Below are 25,113 nucleotides of genomic sequence, written 5' to 3'. Positions count from 1 at the left end.
CAATGCGTAACAATGAGGAACAATTTTTTTTTTTTGTTAAATGGAACTTTGAAGACTAAGACAAATCGAAATGACATGTGTGTATGTAAAAATGGGGGGTCTTGTGCAAACAAATGATAACGAAGAAGGCAAAAATATGGAAGAACTAGGGGAATTACATGTCATAAAGCACGTAGACAGATGAATTTGTTTAATAAATTGTCGTACCTGGTCATCTCAAGGTATCATGAGTAAATTGTTTTAAAATCCATCGAATTATACATTAAATTAAAGGTATCTTTTATCTCTATTCACAACTGAAAACCAAAAGTTTTTTGGAAGTCTGGTTGCTGAGATATTGCTAACCAAATATTGTTTTTTTCTTACTCGAAAGACGATTTTTTATGAGTACACATTACAAATCTATTTTTTTTTAAGATTTTCGAGAAAAAATCAAGGTTAACCCCTTGCCTAAAAAATAAGCATTTTCAAAAATTTCCTCCAAATCCATCGAGTGTTATATCAAAAGAAAGGCCTTTTTAAGCTCTATTCACAATTGAAAACCAAAAGTTTCTTGCACGTCTGGTTGCTGAATTATTTGCAATGGAAATTTTTGTTTTTGTTTTTGTTTTTTTTTTTTTAACAATCGGAAGCAAATATTTTCGGATCAAGGTCTCGAAACAACATTTGGTTTACAGATATGAGTTCACAATAACCACGCCTATCCATTTAGGTGAAAAAAATTACAAATCTATTTTTTTTAAGATTTTCGACAAAAAATCAAGGTTAACCCCTTGCCTAAAAAATAAGCATTTCAAAAATTTCCTCCAAATCCATCGAGTGTTATATCAAAAGAAAGGCCTTTTTAAGCTCTATTCACAATTGAAAACTAAAAGTTTCTTGCACGTCTGGTTGCTGAATTATTTGCAATGGAAATTTTGTTTTATATTTTTTTTTTACAATCGGAAGCAGATATTTTCGGATCAAGGTCTTGAAACAAAATTTGGTTTACAGTAATGAGTTCACAATAACCACGCCTATCCATTTAGGTGAAAAAATTACAAATCTATTTTTTTAAGATTTTCGACAAAAAATCAAGGTTAACCCCTTGCCTAAAAAATAGGCATTTTCAAAAATTTCCTCCAAATCCATCGAGTGTTATATCAAAAGAAAGGCCTTTTTAAGCTCTATTCACAATTGAAAACCAAAAGTTTCTTGCACGTCTGGTTGCTGAATTATTTGCAATGGAAATTTTGTTTTATATTTTTTTTTTACAATCGGAAGCAGATATTTTCGGATCAAGGTCTTGAAACAAAATTTGGTTTACAGTAATGAGTTCACAATAACCACGCCTATCCATTTAGGTGAAAAAATTACAAATCTATTTTTTTAAGATTTTCGACAAAAAATCAAGGTTAACCCCTTGCCTAAAAAATAGGCATTTTCAAAAATTTCTATTAAGACTAAGACAAATCGAAATGACATGTGTGTATGTAAAAATGGGGGGTCTTGTGCAAACAAATGATAACGAAGAAGGCAAAAATATGGAAGAACTAGGGGAATTACATGTCATAAAGCACGTAGACAGATGAATTTGTTTAATAAATTGTCGTACCTGGTCATCTCAAGGTATCATGAGTAAATTGTTTTAAAATCCATCGAATTATACATTAAATTAAAGGTATCTTTTATCTCTATTCACAACTGAAAACCAAAAGTTTTTTGGAAGTCTGGTTGCTGAGATATTGCTAACCAAATATTGTTTTTTTCTTACTCGAAAGACGATTTTTTATGAGTACACATTACAAATCTATTTTTTTTTAAGATTTTCGAGAAAAAATCAAGGTTAACCCCTTGCCTAAAAAATAAGCATTTTCAAAAATTTCCTCCAAATCCATCGAGTGTTATATCAAAAGAAAGGCCTTTTTAAGCTCTATTCACAATTGAAAACCAAAAGTTTCTTGCACGTCTGGTTGCTGAATTATTTGCAATGGAAATTTTGTTTTATATTTTTTTTTTACAATCGGAAGCAGATATTTTCGGATCAAGGTCTTGAAACAAAATTTGGTTTACAGTAATGAGTTCACAATAACCACGCCTATCCATTTAGGTGAAAAAAATTACAAATCTATTTTTTTTAAGATTTTCGACAAAAAATCAAGGTTAACCCCTTGCCTAAAAAATAAGCATTTCAAAAATTTCCTCCAAATCCATCGAGTGTTATATCAAAAGAAAGGCCTTTTTAAGCTCTATTCACAATTGAAAACCAAAAGTTTCTTGCACGTCTGGTTGCTGAATTATTTGCAATGGAAATTTTGTTTTATATTTTTTTTTTACAATCGGAAGCAGATATTTTCGGATCAAGGTCTTGAAACAAAATTTGGTTTACAGTAATGAGTTCACAATAACCACGCCTATCCATTTAGGTGAAAAAATTACAAATCTATTTTTTTAAGATTTTCGACAAAAAATCAAGGTTACCCTTGCCTAAAAAATAGGCATTTTCAAAAATTTCCTCCAAATCCATCGAGTGTTATATCAAAAGAAAGGCCTTTTTAAGCTCTATTCACAATTGAAAACCAAAAGTTTCTTGCACGTCTGGTTGCTGAATTATTTGCAATGGAAATTTGTTTTAATTTTTTTTTTTTAACAATCGGAAGCAGATATTTTCGGATCAAGGTCTTGAAACAAAATTTGGTTTACAGATATGAGTTCACAATAACCACGCCTATCCATTTAGGTGAAAAAATTACAAATCTATTTTTTTTAAGATTTTCGACAAAAAATCAAGGTTAACCCCTTGCCTAAAAAATAAGCATTTTCAAAAATTTCATCCATATCCATCGAGTGTTATATCAAAAGAAAGGCCTTTTTAAGCTCTATTCACAATTGAAAACCAAAAGTTTCTTGCACGTCTGGTTGCTGAATTATTTGCAATGGAAATTTTTGTTTTTTTTTTTTTTTTGTTTAACATTCGGAAGCAGATATTTTCATATCAAGGTCTCGAAACAAAATTTGGTTTACAGATATGAGTTCACAATAACCAGGCCTATCAATTCAAGTGAAAAAATTACAAATCTATTTTTTTTAAGATTTTCGACAAAAAATCAAGGTTAACCCCTTGCCTAAAAAATAGGCATTTTCAAAAATTTCCTCCAAATCCATCGAGTGTTATATCAAAAGAAAGGCCTTTTTAAGCTCTATTCACAATTGAAAACCAAAAGTTTCTTGCACGTCTAGTTGCTGAATTATTTGCAATGGAAATTTTGTTGTATTTTATTTATTTTTTTAACAATCGGAAGCAGATATTTTCGGATCAAGGTCTCGAAACAAAATTTGGTTTACAGTAATGAGTTCACAATAACCACGCCTATCCATTTAGGTGAAAAAATTACAAATCTATTTTTTTTTAAGATTTTCGACAAAAAATCAAGGTTAACCCCTTGCCTAAAAAATAGGCATTTTCAAAAATTTCCTCCAAATCCATCGAGTGTTATATCAAAAGAAAGGCCTTTTTAAGCTCTATTCACAATTGAAAACCAAAAGTTTCTTGCACGTCTGGTTGCTGAATTATTTGCAAATGGAAATTTTGTTCTATTTTATTTATTTTTTTAACAATCGGAAGCAGATATTTTCGGATCAAGGTCTCGAAACAAAATTTGGTTTACAGATATGAGTTCACAATAACCAGGCCTATCAATTTAGGTGAAAAAATTACAAATCTATTTTTTTTAAGATTATCGACAAAAAATCAAGGTTAACCCCTTGCCTAAAAAATAGGCATTTTCAAAAATTTCCTCCAAATCCATCGAGTGTTATATCAAAAGAAAGGCCTTTTTAAGCTCTATTCACAATTGAAAACCAAAAGTTTCTTGCACGTCTGGTTGCTGAATTATTTGCAATGGAAATATTTTTTATTTATTTTTTTCCTACATTCGAAAGAAGATATTTTCGGATCAAAGTCTCGAAACAAGTTTTCTTTACAGATATGAGTTCATAGTGAATAAGACTATGCATTTAGCTAAAAAATAAAAAAAAAAACGGAATTAAAAAAAGAAAAGTCTCTTTAACGTGAATTATGAATTTTATCAATTTTTTTTTAAGAGAACTTTTCATTTTTAACTGGCGCCCAACGTTAAATTGTTTTCCTTTTTTGATTACATATATCTAAAATATACACATGAAGAGCTAGTATGTTTTTTTTTTAAAGTTGATTTTTTATCAAAAATGTCATATTTTTTATATATTTTAAAATGGCGCCCAATGAAAACATATGTTAAAAATAATTCCCTTCTTTTAAGTTCATTCAAAAATTTTTAACTTTGAAAAAGTTTTAAAAGGATAAAAACCGCATTCCTTTGAATTTCGTAGACGACAATCATAAAAATGAGTTATTTATTAAAATTAGACAGATGATCAACATCATCAAGATCATCTTGTTATTTTTCTCTCAGCTTAGTGGCGCCCCATGTTAATTTTTTCAATCACACCGCCAACATCGCACCCAGAGCATCACATCGACACCATGCAGATACCCAGCATAGAAAAAAAAATACCAGGGTGTCTTGTTGTTGTTGTTGCAAAACGAACATAAAAAAGAGATAAAAATAGAAAAATAACGAGTGTAAATTTATTCTCATCGCAACGGTATGGTTATAATAATAAACCACACATATTTCAACTACTGTTTGTGGCTTCTGATATTATGGCTCCATGAAGGTACTGCCGACAAATCATAAAAGTGTTATGACATAATTTGATAATTATATGCATTTTCCCGCTGAACTGAACTTTGGCAACATTAATCATGAGGCGTGTATGGATTCACAAAATGAGTCACGATATCGCGCGCCAAGACAATACCGTTTGAGTTGTATCTTATTGCATTGAAACAATAAACCGATATTGCATCTGATGAGTTTTGAGCTTTCTCCCTCTCTTTCTCATCTGGTAATAATAATCTGACGTAATTCACTTTATTGATGTTGAAATATGCAACAAAAGGATATCATTCACTTTTAATGCTGACATGAAATACAATCATTTCACCAATCAATCATTTTGTTCCTTATGGTAATGTGAATGCGGCAGTGGACGATCGATGGTATAACAACGACCACCAAGGCAACAAGAATCGCTGCTGATCGTTCATTTTCTGGCCGCAATTTAACACCCACTTAATAGAGAGGCCACTTTAACAAAAAAAAAAAAAAAAATCCATATAAATAGTGTATAGCACTGTTAACCTAATAAATGAAGCAGGTTGCTACAAATAACACACAAACAAACAAAAACAAAACCCACAAAAAATACCATTCTGTAATTTTGCAAATCGAAAACGACGACGAGTAGCCTGAAGCTCAGTTTTTTTTTGTTGCATTGCATTCGATCATCAAATTCACTCTTTGAAATCTTGTTGGAGTACACTTTATACACATTCCTGGACAACACCAAAACCATTTCAACATAAGAGAGAAAGAGCCTCTAGAAGAAGCAAGAAAAATCGGCATGACTCTGATCCTACACCAAGCGCGCACTGTGCCACACAAAGTGTGGCACCGAAATGGACAGCAGCGACAGAGACGATGAGAAGGAAATTGCATTGCATAAGATGTATGTTTGGTTCGTCTGTTATTTAAAAGGGGTCTCAATCTATTCAGCCAGATGAAGTATCAAAACGTTTTGCAATTTTTTGTTTTTCTTTTTTTTTCTTCTTTCTTTATTTTGTTGTTGTTGTTTTTGTTTCTAGTTCAAGATATTGTATAGATTTATCCATTTAAGTGTTATTGGTCTAAATTGTGAAAAATTATCATAAATATGGAACACTTTAGAGTGCTTTATGCGATATTATTTTGTTGATAAAATCGAGTTCGTGCAACAACTCTTTTGTTTTGCATACCAATTTGTGAAATTTTTTGTCGATGAATAATTTTTTTTTTTTTTAATTTTTTGTTAAAATTATCTTTAATTTCATGGGAAAATAGATAAAAAAATGAAAATATATTTCAGAAATATTTGTTGCTGATTCTGTTCTAATATTACTAAATAAAGCTGACCTCGACTGATCGCAAAATCGACTGACTCCTTACGAAAAGCTCAAAGATACTTAACTTTTGATGTCATACTCGATGTGTTTAAAGGTTTTTTTTTTAATCGACAGAGGCTAAAAACCTCTTGGATTTTTTGTTGGAAATTTTTACTGTGAACTCATATCTGTAAACCAAAAATTGTTTAAAAAAATTTATTTCCATTGTAAATAATTCAGCAACCAGAAGTGCAAGAAACTTTTGGTTTTCAATAGTGAATAGAGCTAAAAAAGGTCTTTCTTTTGATATATCACTCGATGGATTTGGAGGAATTTTTTGAAAATGCCTATTTTTTAGGCAAGGGGTTAACCTTGATTTTTTGTCGAAAATCTTTAAAAAATAGATCTGTATTTTTTTCACCTAAATGGATAGTCCTGGTTATTGTGAACTCATATCTGTAAACCAAAGTTTGTTTCGAGACCTTGATCCAAAAATATCTGCTCACGAATGTAAAAAAAATTTTTTATTCTAAACAATTATAAAAAATATTCTATTCTAAACAATTCAGATTCCTTTTGATGTATCACCCAATTAATTTTGAAGAGATTTTTGAAAATTCGTTTTTGTTAGGCATTTTTGGGTTTTTGTCGAAAATCTCAAAAATAGATTCGTAGCATAGGCCTGTTCACTGTGACCAATTTTTCTAAATATTCCCCAAATTCGCATCCAAATTTATTCGCAGTGATATTTTAACCAATAAAAAGTAAAATAGAGTTTTCTTATTGTCTACAGAAAAGTGATTTACAACAAGTACAAATATGAAAGTAACAGTATCAAGTTTTTTTTGTTTTTAGATTTTCTAACAAATAACCTAATTAAAACTAATTTTTAAAATAACCTGATATGAATACAAAAAAGTAATTAAAAAAAAAAAAAAACAAAAAAATATTTTATGTGAGGCACAAAGCTAATTAATAGCTCGCGTTGCAAAATTCAATAAGCCACCACACATTATACTTCCCTGTTACCATTCCTTAACTCGATATGATCATTCATTGACTTTTAGCCGTCATCGTTGTCCAAAGAGTCTCTACAAAAAAAAAAAACACGGTTAAGTATTATAAAAATGTATACCTTCCAATCTTCCAGAGTCACGTAATACCCCAAACATTTTTTTCATTATTTATAATAATTTTAATGTCTCGAACTAAGAAAATATACGAGGGGAGTTTTTTTTTTGGATTAAGTAATAATCATTTGTTGTGTTTAAAGGCGAATAATGCACCCGGTTGAATGATGGAGACTGTGCGAGCTCCATATGCACAGGCCAGACTTGCTGGACTATGGACATGGACAAAACTCGTCATGTGGTATGTATAAACTGCATAAAGTTGAAAGAAATGGGATCGGTGTACATTTCTTTAGATTGGACGCGTGCGTTAATGGTCCAATGTGCTGGTGCAAGTGATGTATTGCCGGCAAGTAGTTTAGTCATTGTTTAAAACTTGGTACAAGAAGTGAAAGACAAAACACCAGAGAAAGAGATTGTCTGGAGCCTTCTGGTGTGCTAAATCTAATCTGGGTAAAGGAGTTACTGGCTCCTATATAACGATGACATAATCTCAAGCTTAGCTTATATTGGCGTTGTTTCAAAAGTTACCAGGACAATGAATGTGCGCGCACAGTGGACACCGACCAAACGGACAAAATCGTGTTTTGCCTGGCCAACATAAAATTGATAGTTTTTTTTTTGATTGAAAGTAAAGATTATTTAGTTTAGATACGGATATTTGCACCTGAATGAGTTTTTTTTTTCAGTTCTGAGTTTCAAGCTTGCTTTATTTTGTAGAGTTAGATTAACATCGATTAAGAGTTGATGAGTAAATATTGCCAGACGTTTAAGATTATCTCTTTTCGATTCAAGTTGCTTGTTTATCTATTAAAAAAACATATATTCAAAACGAAAAGGATATTTGAGACAGTGAAAGCCATAAAAGCTTTCAACTCTCATTGTGTTCGATGATGATGGTTTTTTATTTAGGTCTCGTTTCTGGTATATATTTTGAGGGACTAATTTGGACAGTTCTCTTTTCACGTTTTATTATCTTAGATACATTTTTTTTTTTAAATGAGCCATACTCCATTTTTGATATGAATCAGAAAACCTTCTTTTTTCTTAAGAAATAAAGTAAACTTAAGTAAAATAGTGCAAAGTAGGTTGTTTTTCCAATTCCTTTTCAAGATTTGGCTTACCGGAGTTAAGTTCTTTCTTTTTTATTTGTATATACATTTTCTATTCGAATGAATATCACAAAGTAAATATTTTTTTTTTCAATTTAAAACGCACAAATCACAATGACCAACATTTTCGCATTGGGCGCCACTTTAAAAGATTATATTAAAATTTAAACAACTTAACTCAAAACAAATATGCTTTGATGTAAAACTATTAGCAATCCACAGTGGTTTCGGTTCTATGGAGAAAGCGTCAAAATTCAATAACATCAGAACCAATCAACCAATTTTTATGAAATTTTCTAATAATATAATAAGTAAAGATCACATAAACTTCTCGCCCACTGACGCACCCACTTAATAATGTATTTAGAATTTATTTCGATTTTTGAAACTGTTAATTGTTTTTTTTTTGTACTCTTTGCTGTAAGGTTTTAGTTTTTTCTTCACTAAGTATAAAACTTTTCACAAAATTTTTGATGCATTTTTCAGTGGTTTATAATTTTCTGAAAATATTGCATTAAAAAATTTGTGTATGAATAAAAATTTTCTACTAAAATTTTACATCAAATTATATAAAACGCACGACTTATGGTAAAAGTAGATCTTATCTTAAAGTTTTTAAATACAAAATTAATTTAAATGAATTAAAACTTTTTCTAAGCTTTATCAATTTTTTATTTTAAAATTATTTTTTTTTATTCACTCAGTTTGTTTATTTTTTTTTTTAATTACTTTCAATAGCCTTTTTTATGAAATGAAACTTATTTTTTTTTTATGAAAATAAACTGGGCTTTAATAAAAAGCACAAAAAATTAATACTCATTAACGTGTTTTTTTGACTTAAATAATATGAAAGTGTAAAAAACAACTTAAAAAACGAAGAAAATTGTGTTTGATGCAAAATTGTGGAGAAACGGTTGTTCGCAGGAAAAAAAGTTTTAAGACATATTAAAACTGTAATAAATTTTTGATTGGTTGTAGAAAAAAAAATTTCGATTAAAACGTAGTTTGGCAAAGATAAGGACAGATAAGGGAAAAAGAGAACAAAAATCATAAAAACCGTGGTAACTCGAAAACGGGACGAAAACGAGAAAATTACCTCTTAAGTTTTTCGACGTAAAATGTATATAAAAATTTTCAAACATTTTACAATAAAAAGTTGGTATGACATTTTGAACAAAATAATCAATAAACATTTAAAAACGAAATTTCGAAATATTTTATTTTTCAAAAAAAAAAAAATTGAAAATTTTTTTTAAAAATCCGAAAATGTGTTTTTGGAAAATTTTCAAAAATTTTAATAATATGGTTACTTAAACGCTTTTATATAAACATTTTTGTTGAAATTAGATATTTAGAAACAAACAAAAATCGTGCTATGGCAGGTTACGTTAATATAGGTTAAAAAAAATATTTTTTTATTTAAAAAATTGAGTCTTTTTTGTAAAATTATGCACAAAAATTTTAATCAAAATCGTAAGAGCTGTTTTTGAAAAAAATCAACTTTTCTATTTCCGTTATATGAATGGCAGGTATTTTTTGGTCTCAGAAAAAAAAAAAAAAATAAATTTCTCCTCTAGGGAATCACCCAAAACTGTTAAATACGAAGTTTGAAGAAAATCGGTCTAGTAGTTATAATTTTGAGTTCGATTTTTTTAAGAAGTGAGTAAAAAATTACTTCAATTCCGATCTTCTTTCCTGTTTTTATAGTTTTATTTTTGTTAATATTTCTTCAAAAAACTAAATACTATATACATGAAACAAATTTCACATAAATCATTAAAAATTTACCAACAATTAATCAAGAAACAAATTAAGACATATTCCAATTGGACTAAGTTAAAATATTTGACCTACATTCCTTTATTATTTTCTATTTTTAATAACATCATTTATGCAGTCTTTCCATAAACACCACTTCTATCTAATTTGTTATTTTTCTAGCAACATTGTAACTGCAAAATTGAAGTTTTCTTTACACTCGAGATGGTAGGCTCTATTTATTGGTTTTGTGCTAAGAAAATATCAACAAACCAAAACAACCAACTAAATTGGAATCTCTGAGCTCTACAATGATGATATATTACCACATACTACTATAAAAAAAAAACGTGCTTAAACACAGGTGATCCATTCATTGAGTTTAATTCAATAAAGAACACTAGCTGAAAATTGTACCTACTACGTAACCATTGACAAGTTGTTGACAGGGTTGGATTAAGATCCACGTGTGGCTAAGCCGCTAAAGTTGAATTTTGATATCGAAAAAGAGTTCATAAGTTCTTGTTAATTTTGGGTTAAGCAATACTTTGAAATTGGAATAAAGCTAAATTGCGGAAAAAAATCAAAATGTAAGAGCAAAACAAAAATATCATTCTTAATAAGGCCCCCAAAGTCGCTTAACAAAAGTGCACAATCCGTCACTGTTTATTAAAGCTTGTGAGTTTGAAAAAAAAAACTTTTCTGCATTTAATTTCCTGGACTGGTGCAGATTGCTGCTATGCACAATTTCAATTTTCGTTCATTCACCAATGGACACAGACAAAACAAAGGCGTGGACCAAATGCGCATGCACACACACACAATTATTTATTTAGATTTTCATTTGCAAGTTTGTCGCTCAGCTCTTTTGTTTCTACGATATTGATCAGTTTTTTTTTTTTTTTTTGTATTTATTCATTTGTTTTTCGACATGATTAATGGACTGTGACTTCTTATTAACCAGTGAAGGGATTGATATTACATTTAAGGAAGCAAAATTCATAAAGTCAAATGTCAATTTCAATAAAAATGTTTATACCAAAAGCGATTGTGTGTGTATTATAATTTGGTTTTAATTTTTGCAAAATTGAAAGTAAAGTATCCATCCATATCCAACAACACATTACCATTTTTTTTTTTTTTTTTTTTGTAAATCAAAGACAGACAGCAAATATACAAAAACAATAAATCGAAACACTTTCGCAAAATAGTCAAATGGTAAGAAGAAACTCAAAGCTATATCCATTTACAGGCGGCAGACTTCATATCTAATTTAGATAGTGAGCCTATATACACAACAAGAGAGCTCAAATGACAAAGCCATTGCACAATTTTGGAATGCAACGTATAAATTTCATAATTAGCTTCTCTAACATTATATAGACAACAGAGTGTACAATTTTTTTTTTTTTTTTTTTTTTTCATTTTCATTTTAATGCCGCTATGCTACTGTCGTTGTTGTTAGCATTATTATAGTTTAGTTGCACATTATACATGTTATTAAAATAGCAGTAGCAACTGTATAGAAATTTAAGAATGCAAAGTACAAAATATACAAGATATTATGCCGCCATCACATCATTATTTGATGTTGCAATCAATTTGATCAATTTGCACAGTGATTCTTTTAAACAAGATATAGTGAATGCTTTAGTTTGTTTTTTTCTGTTGATGTGAAAGGAAAAAAAAATGTGTTTTACTTGCGATAAATCATATTGGGCGTGCGTGAAAATATTTATAAAATTTTGTTGTAATTGCTATTTGTGGACTAGGAGGCAATTTTTTTAGTCACTCTTGGTTAAACTTGCGAACCGGAATAAAAATATCAAATTCAAGAGAATGTGGGCCATAGTATATTGGGAAAAAAAAATATTTTTGATTGCAAATGAAATGATAGATGATTCAATTAATCGATTGCATTGCGAATGAAATATTGGAAGCAATTAATTTTGGTTTCAAGTTTTATACAGGAGAGAACATTGCAATTACATAGTCTACATTCCAGTTCTAAGTTGTATTTTCTTTTTTGAAGGAATAATAAAAAAAAAAAACATAAAGTCAGGACTAAGAAAGCTTAAGCTGCTTAGAAGGTTAGAACCAGTTAAAAGCATCATAAAAACTCATGCATTTTATTAAACTTTAAAATTCTATTATAATTAGTAGTATTTCCTATGTTTGTACTACGAGACCAATCAGAACTATGATAAATAGTTAATATTGCTCGGTGCCTAAACGTTCGCATTTTTGTATCTGGGTTGAAATCGTAACGTTTTTTTCTAAGCCAATTTTCAACCGATTTTCATAAAAAATACCTCGTTCGGTTTTGAAGTAAGTAGTATTTTAGAATATATTTTTTAAATGGAATTTTTGAACTTTGTCAGCAAATAAATTCTAGGTGGTTTAACTGAACCAAATGTCTTTTACATTATTGAGAAGGCGTTAATGTATTCTATCCAAAATTGTAAAGAATCTAAAATGGGTACAAATTTGACGAAGTTTGATTCTTAGTCAAAAAAACTGTTTTTTGCCTTCAACTCCAGATTTTGGGTGTGTTACGGAGTTTTTAAACAACGTTTCGCAATCAGCTAGCTCTCCAAAACGTGAGAGTACTCCATTCGCGTACCTATATTTTGAGTGTAACACAGTGTTATTAAACAATAAAAATAGAGCTTGAACCAAACCATACTTTTCTAATGGATTTTTGTTTACTTAGTCCTAATCCGAAATCAAAAAAATTGTTATCTCATGAAACTTTTCAAAAAAAGAGTCTATACAAAATTGGGCGGATGGGTGTTTTTTTTTTTTTTGTGAAAAAGAAGTAGGAGGGGTGAAGATAAAAAAAAAATAGTGATAAACTGATAAAATTCGGGACGAAGGTTTTAGATAAAGCAGAGACAAAGGATCCATAAAGTTTAAAAAATATTTTTGATAAAAGGGTGTTTTTTTTTTTTTTTTTTGAGGGATTGAATTATGTGTGAGAAGGTATCATAATAGCTGACATACATTTTTTTAGTTTTTTAAACTTGGTGAAAAAGTTTCGTTTTTTTTGTAAGAACTAAGAATCTAAAGACTCTACAAAATTATCTTGAGTGAAAGGGTGTTTTTTTTTTTAAGAAATGATGAATTTCGGAAAAATTAACACAAAAACTGTTACAAAACTGTTACCCTATTGAAAATTGATACAGATTTTTCTTTTAGAACAGAAACCAAAAACCTAAGCAGTCTTTAGAAATATTTTAGGTAAAGTGTTTTTTTTTTGGGAAATAAGGACAATCCGCGATAAACCCGGTAAATCAATGGTATAAATGGTGTCCCTAGGAACTTTATTAAAAATGTTGTCTTTCCCATGACAAATGAAGAAACTTAAAAATAAAAAAAATTGCACGAATTTTCTCTTATAAAACAAGGCTCACAAAATACTCACTTATCATTTAAATTTCAAGATTTGGTTGAAAAAAAAAAAAAACATTTAACAAAAAAATAAATATAAAAAACCCAAACAAAAAAGGGCTTCTTTTAACAAAAAAGTAGGTAGGTATAAATAACTTTTGTATTTATAGCGATCCAAAAAAAAATGTATAGAAGCAATGTAGAGAATTTTCAGGTGAACAATCTTTCATCGGAAGGTTTTTTCATAATTTTGATAAAATAAATAAAAATTTTCTTTTTTTCGTTTTTTTTTTTTTTACTTTTTTGGCTTCTAACTTTTTTAATATTCAGAATATCGAAAAAGTGCTCTTAACATAAAAGACGCAGAATTTAACTGTCTACGTTTTTTACCGGGATGAACAAAGGCGAGATACTTAGTAAAAACTAAAATTCAAGATGGCGTCTAAAAGGCGTTATGATATTCAGATTCACCCAATATAATTTCCTATCGAATGAGTAAACAAATTTGGGGGTGGTACAAACAGCTGAACATCATAAATGCACTAAACTTACGGGAATTACGAATAAAATAAGTCTATACATATTTTTCATATTAAAGGTTGTTTTTCTGAGTTATAGAGAAAATGTGGGTATATTGGAAAAACTAAGTACAATAATAGTGGTAACCTATTGAAGTGTCAATAAGAATATCATGGTCAAAATAGTGTTTTTTGAGTGAAAACAAAATTGATGAACCACCCTAATAGAATTTGGTAAGAACGTTGCATTTCGGATAGAAAGCGAAAATAAGGAACTTTCAAAAAACAATTTAGGTGAAAGGGTGTTTTTTTTTAAGAAGACACCAATTGAACGTTAATACTAAAATTTTCAGACGTTATACACAAATCATTGGGTTTTTGGGACCAATTACGATTTTCTGCGCTGATTTGCTGATTTTTTATACTATTTTACTTGTTCTACTGGGTTTGGATCAGAAAGGTACAAGATTTCTTTCCAATAAGCTGAAAGGCCTGTAATAAAGAACAAAGGACTCAAGGCGCATCCTTGGTGCACATCACTTTTGATTGTTAACACTCCGGTGACTCATACGGGCATTTTTTTCAACTTCTCAGATTCTGATGTTGGGTAACTAATTCTTCGAAATTAGGTTAGTGTGTTGGAAGGTTTATTCTGGGGAAACTGATTGTTGAAAAGTTCGTCACAATACTATTGCCACCTGTGAAATATTTAGTTTGACTTTTTTTCAAACTGTATCACTTGATGTCTTGAAATGATAGGGATGAATAATCATAATTTTGGTTCGTAGTCTATTATATTATAATATTTTTGACTTATTACATGTTAGTGAAATTACGTTGCAGTGTCATTATTTCTTATTAAAAATCTTTAAAATGTTTGTCTCTAGAGACTTTTACAAAGGAAATTGTCTCATTTTGCGCCTATGCCTTGATTTGATTATAAAATTTGTTACATAAACAACAAAAACCTTCTATATCAGCGATTCATAATTTTTAACTGATTTTTATCAAAAAAATCAGAGCATATTTCTTGCAATAAAATTAAAATCAATCAAAGCTTAATGTCAACTTTTCTTCAAACAACAACTGCCTAAAAGCAGACCCAATTAAATTCATTATTTTCTCGGCCATCAGCAGGCACTTTCTTCGATGACACTCAATCAAATTACCCATTTAACATAAAAGCTTTACTTTTTTTTTCTTTTCTTTTTTTTATCCGTTATACTTAACCTACGTCATTGTATCAATCTTTTTTCATTACAATTTCTCTTTCATTCATCGTTTATCAATGGTTTTTGTTTTTTTTTTTTTGGTTTTCTTTTGCACTGCACTACTTAACTTCTTCAACTATTGCGTCTTCGCATTTGTTTTATTTTATAATCATCACGTCTTCAAACGTAAATCGTTAAAGAGCCAAACAAACGTGCCATCGTGATGATGGGTCATTGTGCGCTAGCAGACACAAGATGACTTGCAGGTATTCCAACCGGTATTCAACTGCATCATCTTCATTCAAAAATAAATAAAAAAAAAGAAAAAAAGAAACGAGTAAGAGGCCATCTTCATTTTTCATTAACCGTTAATGGTGATAAATTAGCTTTATGAGCGTGCACTTAAAGAGTTAAGAGTGCATCATCCAAACTAACACTACAACGATGGCGGCGGCGCGACGTTGGGCGCCAAACTTGTTGAACAAAAAAAAAAAAAAAAATAATTCTTCACGAATTTGACCTTGAACATGAATTTTTCTCTCCATCACCGCCGGTTGCTGTTTTTTTTTTTTTGTTGGGTAATCATTTATACGAGTTTCTTTTTAGTTTCATCTTCTTCTTTTACCTGAGTTTTTGTGTATTTTTCTTAAATTGTTTTTATTTAGTATTACAACATAACAGCTGCGCTGCTGGTGCGATGACAGATGACCTTAACCTTAGACATCACGAATTCGGCTAGCAGAAATGATTGGTTTGACAAATTAATTTTATCAAATTTGGAAGAAAGGGGGGTTTTAAATGTAGCTTATTTGACAGATGAATTGTTGTTGTTTTTTTGTATTTTTTATTTTGAATGGAAAATAACAGGAAATCAGTCATGCACGTATGTGTGTCAATTATCTTGCAATTACTTGTAAATTGCAAAATCTTGTAAATCCGATGTTGAAATTTGTGCAATGTTTTGATCTTTTTTTCGTAGTAGTTGTTGTTTTATATTTGTTTTAATGTTTTTTTTTTGTTTTGTTTTTTTATTGTTTTATTTCTTTTGACTGTTAAACTGCATGATACAATTATCTATGGACGTGCGATGAGGGGATATAAAATTGCGGTCAGTGCAATCATCTGTCAACATAGATACAAAAATAGCTTTTGCAGAAGTAGTTTGGATGATTGGAGTTTTGCTTTATAAATCACTATTTTGTAAGCACGAAAAATTTAAACATACAAATAGACACTAAAACTAGTTAGAAGTTTGAAAGGAAAATTTACTATTTTCTGTCTAAAGCGTACAGTGGGACTGAACAGTATAGTAATTCGAAATAATTTTATGAAGGCTGGAACAATGTTCAGAGATAGGTTTTGACATGTTTCGATCTTACTGAACAACATTTTTGAAAATTAGCTTTATCTAAAGTTGTTATTTATAAGTTTATTTTATTTTATTTTATTTTATTTTATTTTATTTTATTTTATTTTATTTTTTAGCTAAAAAACAACTTAAGCTCTTTTTTTCCCTTTTCAAAACATTCGATCGTTGTCAAGGACATTTTTTGAAAAGTGTTGAAAAAAAAAATAAGTAAAGTTTAAATTGCTTTTAAAATTTTGGTCAATGTAAATATAAAAAAATTGAACAAAGAATTTAAATTATAACTAATAACAAAAAATCTTTCCTATCTTTCTATTCCTTCTAACTAGTGCCGTGCAGTTGCATTTAAAAGACCTTAGGTCTTACAGGCATATAGTTAAAATTATTATTATTATTATTATTATTTTTAAGTTTTACTGCGATTTTTACGATTTTTATATCATTTTTATTATAACAATTTATAAGACGTTATTAGGTCAAAAAATGGTTTCAAAATCCAATAAATGTATGCACCATTAACATTATGTTATAAAAACTACTGAAAATCGATTTTAATTTTTTCAATTTTGCATCAAACTGGGGTATATCCAATATACTCAGATTCAAACAAAAGAGCTGTCGAACGAACCTTGTATCGATTTTATCAACAAAAAAAGACTGGATCGCATGTACCTGTACCTACTTGTCTTACTGTAGAAGAAAAAAGTATGGTATGCTCTTCTGAAGGAACTACCAATCCACATATTAAAACAAAGTTTCAAGAAAATTCAATCGACCGTTTTGTAAAAATTGATATTAAAAAAAAAAAAAGAGGTTGTCTGTATTTATTGTCTGTCGGTTTACGGACGATGATTTTACTTGATAACGTCGTCAGAAAACAGGTTGTGTGGTTTTGTTTAAAATGAGTCAATTGAATAGTTTACTTTTTTCAAACAATCATAATTCACAAGAAAAAGCTAAAAAAAAATACCTTTTTTATTTTCGAATTATATTAATTTTTTTATTTTTTAAAAGCTTACAAAAAAAATTATCCAATTTAAAAGCCAAGTATTTCTTCTTTTATTTTTAAATATTTATAATGCGCAAAGAGTATAAAAATAATTTGTTGAAGACAATCATTTTCATCAAAAAAAGCAAAGAAAACATGAATTTTTATCTTCTCACGTCATTAATTGCATTTTTTTAACTAACAACCTATACAAAATTTTAAACCATCTGAAAGCTTATTGTCTTAGCTCAAAATATATATATCGATCAGGTCTATGAGACATCTACAAAAAGAGCTTTAACTCGATCAAATTTCATTAAAATAAAAAAAAAAACATTTATTTTTATGTTCTCAGGCTATGGAATCAATTTTTTTGTTTGACAACCTATAAAAAATATATGCCATGTGAAAGCTTATTATTTCACCTTTCATATGTTTTATCAATCTCATTTCAAAGATACCTACAAGAGAAGTTTGAATTTTTTAAAGTCAACCATGTCGAATTTCCAGACTGAGATTACGGTACTTCCCACACTGGTGGCTGTTCGGGGGGCAACAGATCTCCACTGGTGTTTTGAGGTTTTTCGCAAGTTTCTTAATTTAACATTATGAAGCCTGTAGTTAGTCTACCGTTATGTGAGATATACCAAATGAAAGGTAATTGTATCAGGATGCTCATAAAAGTTTAATAAAATTTCTATCTGCTCTTGGTCAAAAGTTATAACGTGTTGAATTCTAAAATTTTATTTTACCGTTGTCTCAAAATCGTGTTTACGAAAATGATTGAAGCTTCGCACACATATAATCGTAGTCATGGTCTATCATTACTCCATATACTTTATTCCTGTATCTATTAAAGAAAAAAATATAAAAAGAAAAAACGATGAAAATCGGTTAAAAACGGTCAAAAAACGTGTTTTTTAAAAACTTGTTTCTTCCGTTATTCAGTAAAAACTCACTAAACGATTCCAATTTTTTGCACATGTATGCATAAGGCTATAACCTACATGTTCTATAAGTTTGAGCTAAAAATCAAAAATTACCCAAAAATACCAATAAAAAACAATGTGTTTTTCAAAAATTCATATTTCGAAACGCAGAGTGTTGGAAAAAAAATCCGTATCAGATACCTAATTTCTTTTCCCTCATCTTTAACCTGGCATCTTTAGAATTGTCAAAAAAAATTTCCTTTACCCAAAATCATCATTTTGTATAAGTTATAGCTTAGTTTCAAAATTTTTTTAGAATTTTTTCTTAAATGCAGTTATTCTTAAAGTAATCTCATCTATCTATATAAAAAAAAATCAATTCTCTACGACTTTGCGTTTAGATTTTAGCCCAAATTTCATCTTTCCGTTTTACCACTCTTTACCCTATTAAATGACGGAATTTTTAAAAATGCTTCATTTGGATTAAGCTTTTTTAGGTTATTATCTTTTAAATAAGCTATAGAAGATTTTTGTATCTCTAATAGTTTATTTTTAATTCTGAATTGAAATTTTTTGCCGCACTGCGAGAGTGTAACGTTAGAAAATGGCGTCACTTTTTTGTGGTGGCTACGATGGTTCATCGATTTATAAGACGTTATCACGTCAAAAAAAAAAAAAAAAAAAATGGCTTAATCCAAAATTGATATGTATGTATTTTTAAATAAAAAACGATTTCGTAGAAATTTTTCGGTAAAATCAATTAAGTCTTTTACGAAAAAGAATAGTATGCATTTTCATTTTTATAACAATTATTATGCTTTGTTATTTCCTGGGGCTGAAGACCTCAATCTTGAATATCCATCCCATAGAACTCAAGATAATAAGCCTTTTAATAAACTAAATAAAATAACAAGAAATTAAACAAAAACTCAAATAAACATTTTATCTAAATGACACAAAATATTTCATCAGTTCCACTGTTCACCGATGAGATCTAATTGATTTGAATTATTTTTCCAAGAGCCATCAGCATCTTAGAGATTATATCTCTACGAGGCATATAATTTTGATAATCTATTTGAATTTGGACGTGCTAATGTCCATTGAGGTGTCAGATGATGTTTTTTTCTTTCTTTTATTTCAACCAAGTAGGTTGTTTGTAGAATTGAGATGAAGCAAGAAAATGACCAACAATTTATAGATACAACAAAGAAAATTCTTTATTGTGACATAAGAAATATGTATTAAATTAAAATAATTATTGTTTTAATTTTTGTAAGAATTTATTTGACACTGACATTAATTTAAAAAAAAAAAAAAACAACACATTTTTTTTTTTGTTTAAAGATTTATTTGAAAAATTGTATGTGAGCATGTTAATTTAAATAAGAATGGATGAGCGGAACCTAATTAACATCAATTAATTTTCAAAAAGAATTAATTAAAAAATTAATAATGAATGAAGATGTTTTTAATAGAATAAAATGTTAGAAAGATGTGACATTTATTGGATTTTTGATTTATGCAATGTTATATTTATGAATGTGAAAAAAATCTTTAGAATATTTTAATGATCTGAACTTGATATAACACAAAATTTTAAAATAATTGAGAAGAAAGATATGGAGAGTTGCAAAAAAAAAAAAACAATGAGTCACGAAATATGAATGAAAATTGTGCATTCGAACTTTTTTTTTTTTTGATTAGTTTTTTGATCAGAACAAATTTCAGACATTTTTATTCTGTTTTGCAATGTATTTTTGCTTCTTAATCAAAATGAATGTATTGCAATGGTTGAGTAAATAAACATGAATAAAAAGTAACAATAACAAACAAACAATGCGGAAATAAGTAGAAGATCTCTCAGACCATACCATAAAGATATTTGATCTGCATTCAATTTGATGGAGCTGCTATTTATGCCTTTCACTCAAATGCAGATTTATTCAAATCCCATCTCAAGGGGGTACCAACAAAAAGAAACAAAACAAAACCAAATGAATTCTTCAGTCATAGATCATAAAATTTTTGGTTTTATATGATGACAAGTTGAAATGAGTATCATTTTATGCCCGTTTAAACAATACTAAACTGATTATTCAAATGAATTTATTGTAAAGGTCGCACTTGCGCAAGAGATTTTATCAAAAGAATTGTTATTTTTTTAGTTTGTTAACGAATGCAAATTTTGCAAATTAGTCTTTATACAAAATGCGTATTTATTGAAAACGTTTAGTTCTTGAATATTTAATTGATGTTTAATTCGTCTATAAGTCTAACCATTGTACTCAAGCAAAATCTTAATTACTCAGAAAACTCAAATTGCAATTTCGAAGAGCTTGTGAGTTTGTAGTTCTGACTTATTTTTCAGTGGAACACTAATACACTTTTTACACTTTTTACACTTTTTTACTTGCGATATAGGTACTATGGGGCAAGTTTAGGATTCGTAAAAAAAATCGAACTCGATATAACAATTTTACATGACATTACGATGATGGAGAATGCCAATAAAGTGGGTCTGGCAATTCTGTCTGCCTGTCTGTCTGTCTGTAAGAACTTCGAGCTACAGCCTAAACTACTGAAGCGATTTTCTTTAAACTTGGTAGTTAACAGTTTTGGGTGATTACAGAAAAGTTGATTTATTTCAAAAACGGCTCTAACGATTTTGATTAAAATTTTTCTGCTTTCTGTTACAGATAAGAGCCTCCTTTGATAATAAAAAAAATATTTTTTGTACAGTTATTAACAGTACCTGCCATAGAACGGTTTTTTGGATTTATGAATTTCTCATAAAAGACAAACAGATTTCGACCAAATTTTTAATACAGAAAGATTTAAAAAATCATTATTTAAAAAAATTTTAAATTTTTCAAAAAACACATTTTTGGATTTTTAAAAAATATTTCAAATTTTTTTTTTTGAAAAATCAATTTTTTGGAAACGAGTTGGTTAAAAATTTTGAAACTTTGTTTTTATGTGTAAGTTAATTATTTATTCAAAATTATATATCAACATTTTTTTTGAAAAATGTTAGAAAAATTTTATATATAAAAAATTATTTTTTTTTAAAAACGGCTCTAACGATTTTCGAAAATTTTTTTTCTATTCTATTTTATATTAGAAATAAAATGGCATACTTAGTTTTTTTGTTAAAGATCATTTAAAATGGTATTTAATTATTTATAAAAACAGATTTTATTTTTTTCTTGCACCACTAACGAAATTCCGTGAAAATATCAAATTTTAAATTTTCCCTTATTTTGTTCAATGAAAAACTTTAACATTAGAGTAACTTTTACCATAAGAGCAAGTAGTGCGACCCCAGTCGTGCAATTTATTTTTTAATAAATTGATATACATAACTAAATTATCTTTTAAATGCCTATTTTTTTTTCTAAGATCTTTCTATGATTTAGAAAAATATAAAAGGATTTTACCTCTTCTTCAATTTATTAGTAAAAAGTTTGGACGTACCAGGCTCAGACACAAAAGAGCAAGTAATTTTTAGTAAAAAAATAATATCCTCATGCTTTAAATTTTTTTTTCATTGATTTTAAGTTAAGTTTTTTTTTAAAATAAAGTACATTTATTTTTTGTAGGAAATAACATCAAAATAGTTTCATTTTATTGGCCATAAGATATAAAAGTGAAATAATAAAATTTGAAGAAAAACTGAGTAAAATATAAATTTTTTTTACAAATAGAAAAGAGTTTTTTGTCAAACATGTATGATTAAAAGTTTCAAAATAGTCATTTTACTGATTAAATATCTTCTACAAACTGTAATTCTACTAAAAGACCATATAATTTGGTCTATAAACGTCGATATAAAACCAATAAATGAAAAATTTATATGATGCTTTTCTATGATTTTGGGCTCAAAACAGAAAATTTCAGAGGATAAAATCTTTCTTAAATGAGCCAACTATGAAAAACTAAATGAGCCATCGTGATCAGCATACTCGAATTATCTTTAGTCATTTGTCGGTAAAAAAAAGTTGCATTTTCAAGCACAGTGTTATTACTTTTTTGTTTTAATAGATAAATTAATGCAATTTATACTTTAGATAGGTAATAGATTATACTATAATTGTACAAAATGTCAATCAATTTTATATTCAAAATTTTGAGATAACGGTGAAAAGATGTTTTTTTTTTTTAAACACGTTATATCTTTTGATCTAGAGCACATACAAATTTGATTGAACTAAATACATGAATGCTGATAATATAAAGTTTCATTTAATATATCACACATAATAGTACGTGCTCTACAAGTAACAGAATCTTAAATTGAAAAACTTCAAAAATACGTCAAAACACCTGTGGAGATCTATATAATTGCCGATGATCAACCTCCAGTGTAGGAAGTACCGTAATATGAATTTGAAATGGCTTTCAATAATTCTTACTCTTTTTGTAGGCATTGTAGAAATCTGATTGAAAAGTCATAATATAAAAAAAAATGGATTTAAAGGTGACGGAAGAAAAAAGAGATATTTTTTTCGATTTTTTTTTTTTTTTTCAAGAAAAATGAGTTTTTAAAGTTTCACTTATACCACGTATGAATTGCACACATAATTTTTTTTAAATTTTTCTTAAACCTGTTTGATACTTATTTTTCATCTATTTCGCATTTTATAATTTAAAAAAAAAAATATCTTACGGTATTTTATTACGAACAAAATTGAAAAAAGACAGGTTAATTAATATTCTTTTCCAAAGTCTAGGCTTATTGCACCAGTTTACGGTAGTTATAAGTTTCTGGGTTAAAAAAAAATGTAAAACATTGTATGTGCTGTCGTTAAGTTTTCAATGTTTCAATATAAATTAGTGAGAAAATTGCTTCGACCGCTTAAGCTAGAAAATCTCTTGACATAATTTAATTTATTAAATTAAAAAAAAAAAAATTGTTCACAAATATCTCAGTTTTAACAAAAAAAAAAAAAAAAAAACAATACGTCAACAACGGTAATTTTTAACAAGGTTAAATTATCTTCAATCCGACCGACGTTTGAAAAAAAAAAGATCATCAAAACCGGAGCTGTTCGGTCGGTTTCCCTAAAATTACCATTTTTTGATAGCTTTAGTTATAATTAATTAATTTAAAGTTAATAGTATTACAAATTTTTTGGAATTACAATTTTCAACAATTGATAACAAACCTTTATCTTAAAATATCAGACTAACTATAGTAAATGTAAAATTATTTAAAACTAATTTTTAAATTAACAAAAAATTAACATTATTTTTCTTTTGCTTATTGTTTTTTTTTTTTTTTTTTTTTTTAATGGAAATATGTTATGAATTCATTTAATAAGTTACCTATTTTTTTTTGCTGTTTTATTGAATATAAAAACTGTGTATCGAAAATCTTCTTGCTGATTCCTGATAAGCTTGTTTATATTATTTAATTGCTTATTTAATCGAAGATTTAAGTATTTTTCTATTTTTTTGGTTTGCATTATGCTAAAACCGAAACATTCAATAATTTTTTGTTGATCCTCGTACTTGCGTTGCCACTTTCATTTATTTAACAGAAAACAAAATCTTTTTCTTTAATTTATAAAAAAACAGCAACAATCTTCTAACCCTTTAATATTTTCTACTTTCAAAAGAACAATATCACCTTAGTCAAACGAAAGAGCTGATGCACGAACTCTGATTCAATTGAATAACGATATAACAGATCCCTCTTAATTTTTTTTTCATATTTTCAAGACCCTTGATGTAATGTCTTTAAATTCATCTTTGTATTCAAAGAAAATTGTCCTTCTTAAAAAATAAAAATCAACAACAAAAATCATTTTTTTTTAAATTTTTTTTATTTATTTTTCATTTTCTCTTAATTTAAGAAATTAAATTACATAATATTTATATAAAAAAAAACATACACAAAAGTTACCTCAACATTATATAAATAATAAATTGTTGGCATAGTGCTAATTTTAATTTAGTATCAGTTTTTTTTTGTTTTTTTTTTTTATATTTTTAAAAAGCCTTCAAAAGATATATAAACAGATAGAATTAAGTCATAGAATTAATTTTGTATTATTTTTTTTACATTTTGTCATTCGTCCTGCATAATCCCAAATTAAATTATATTACTTTATTAGAAAATAATTTAAAATTATATAAATTATGAACATTTTCAAAAACTCATCAAAATTCAAGTTCCTGATGTGTTAAAACTCTTTCTGTTTCAAAAAATGAATCTCTCCAACAGCATTGATTAATAAATTATCACAATGAGATTCCAGTCAAATTATGTGTGCTCATGAATGCTCTTTAATCTTCGTTTGCAATCATCACTTAACTTGAAGAGATAAATGAGATCCAAAAAATGTTCAAGTGTGGGGTTTTTAGTTTTGTTTTTTTTTTTTCGATTTAATTTGGGATTAGGCTGTGCAAAATTTATTAAAATTGAAAAAAGTAAAAAAAATGAAGGCAAATTTAAAAATTAAACGAAATTAAAAAAACGAAATAACAAAAAAAAGGTGAGTAGAAGAAAAAAAACCTAAATTTCAAATCAATAACAATTGAAATGCTATCGGACTTTAGGTGTGAAGCAGAACTTCAAAACTCGAATGTGTTTTGAAACAAGAACAAGTAACAATGAAATTAATTTACAATAGAATCTTACGTACTATGGCCAAGGGGGTATTATAGGGGGATAGATTTTTGTCTTTGCTTTACCATTTATC

General features: G+C 28.1%; 1 protein-coding gene across 1 annotated transcript in view; it reads left to right on the top strand.

Moving 5' to 3' along the window:
- The window catches only part of LOC129913628 (angiotensin-converting enzyme), a 136,724-nt gene that overhangs the window by 64,897 nt on the left and 46,714 nt on the right, over positions 1-25,113 (top strand). The gene's annotated exons all lie outside the window — the stretch shown is intronic.

Source organism: Episyrphus balteatus, chromosome 3, assembly GCF_945859705.1.
Source record: "Episyrphus balteatus chromosome 3, idEpiBalt1.1, whole genome shotgun sequence".
Taxonomy (NCBI): Eukaryota; Metazoa; Arthropoda; class Insecta; order Diptera; family Syrphidae; genus Episyrphus; species Episyrphus balteatus.
The sequence above is the reverse complement of the archived record's forward strand: the minus strand, read 5'-3'. Positions and strand labels throughout refer to the sequence as shown.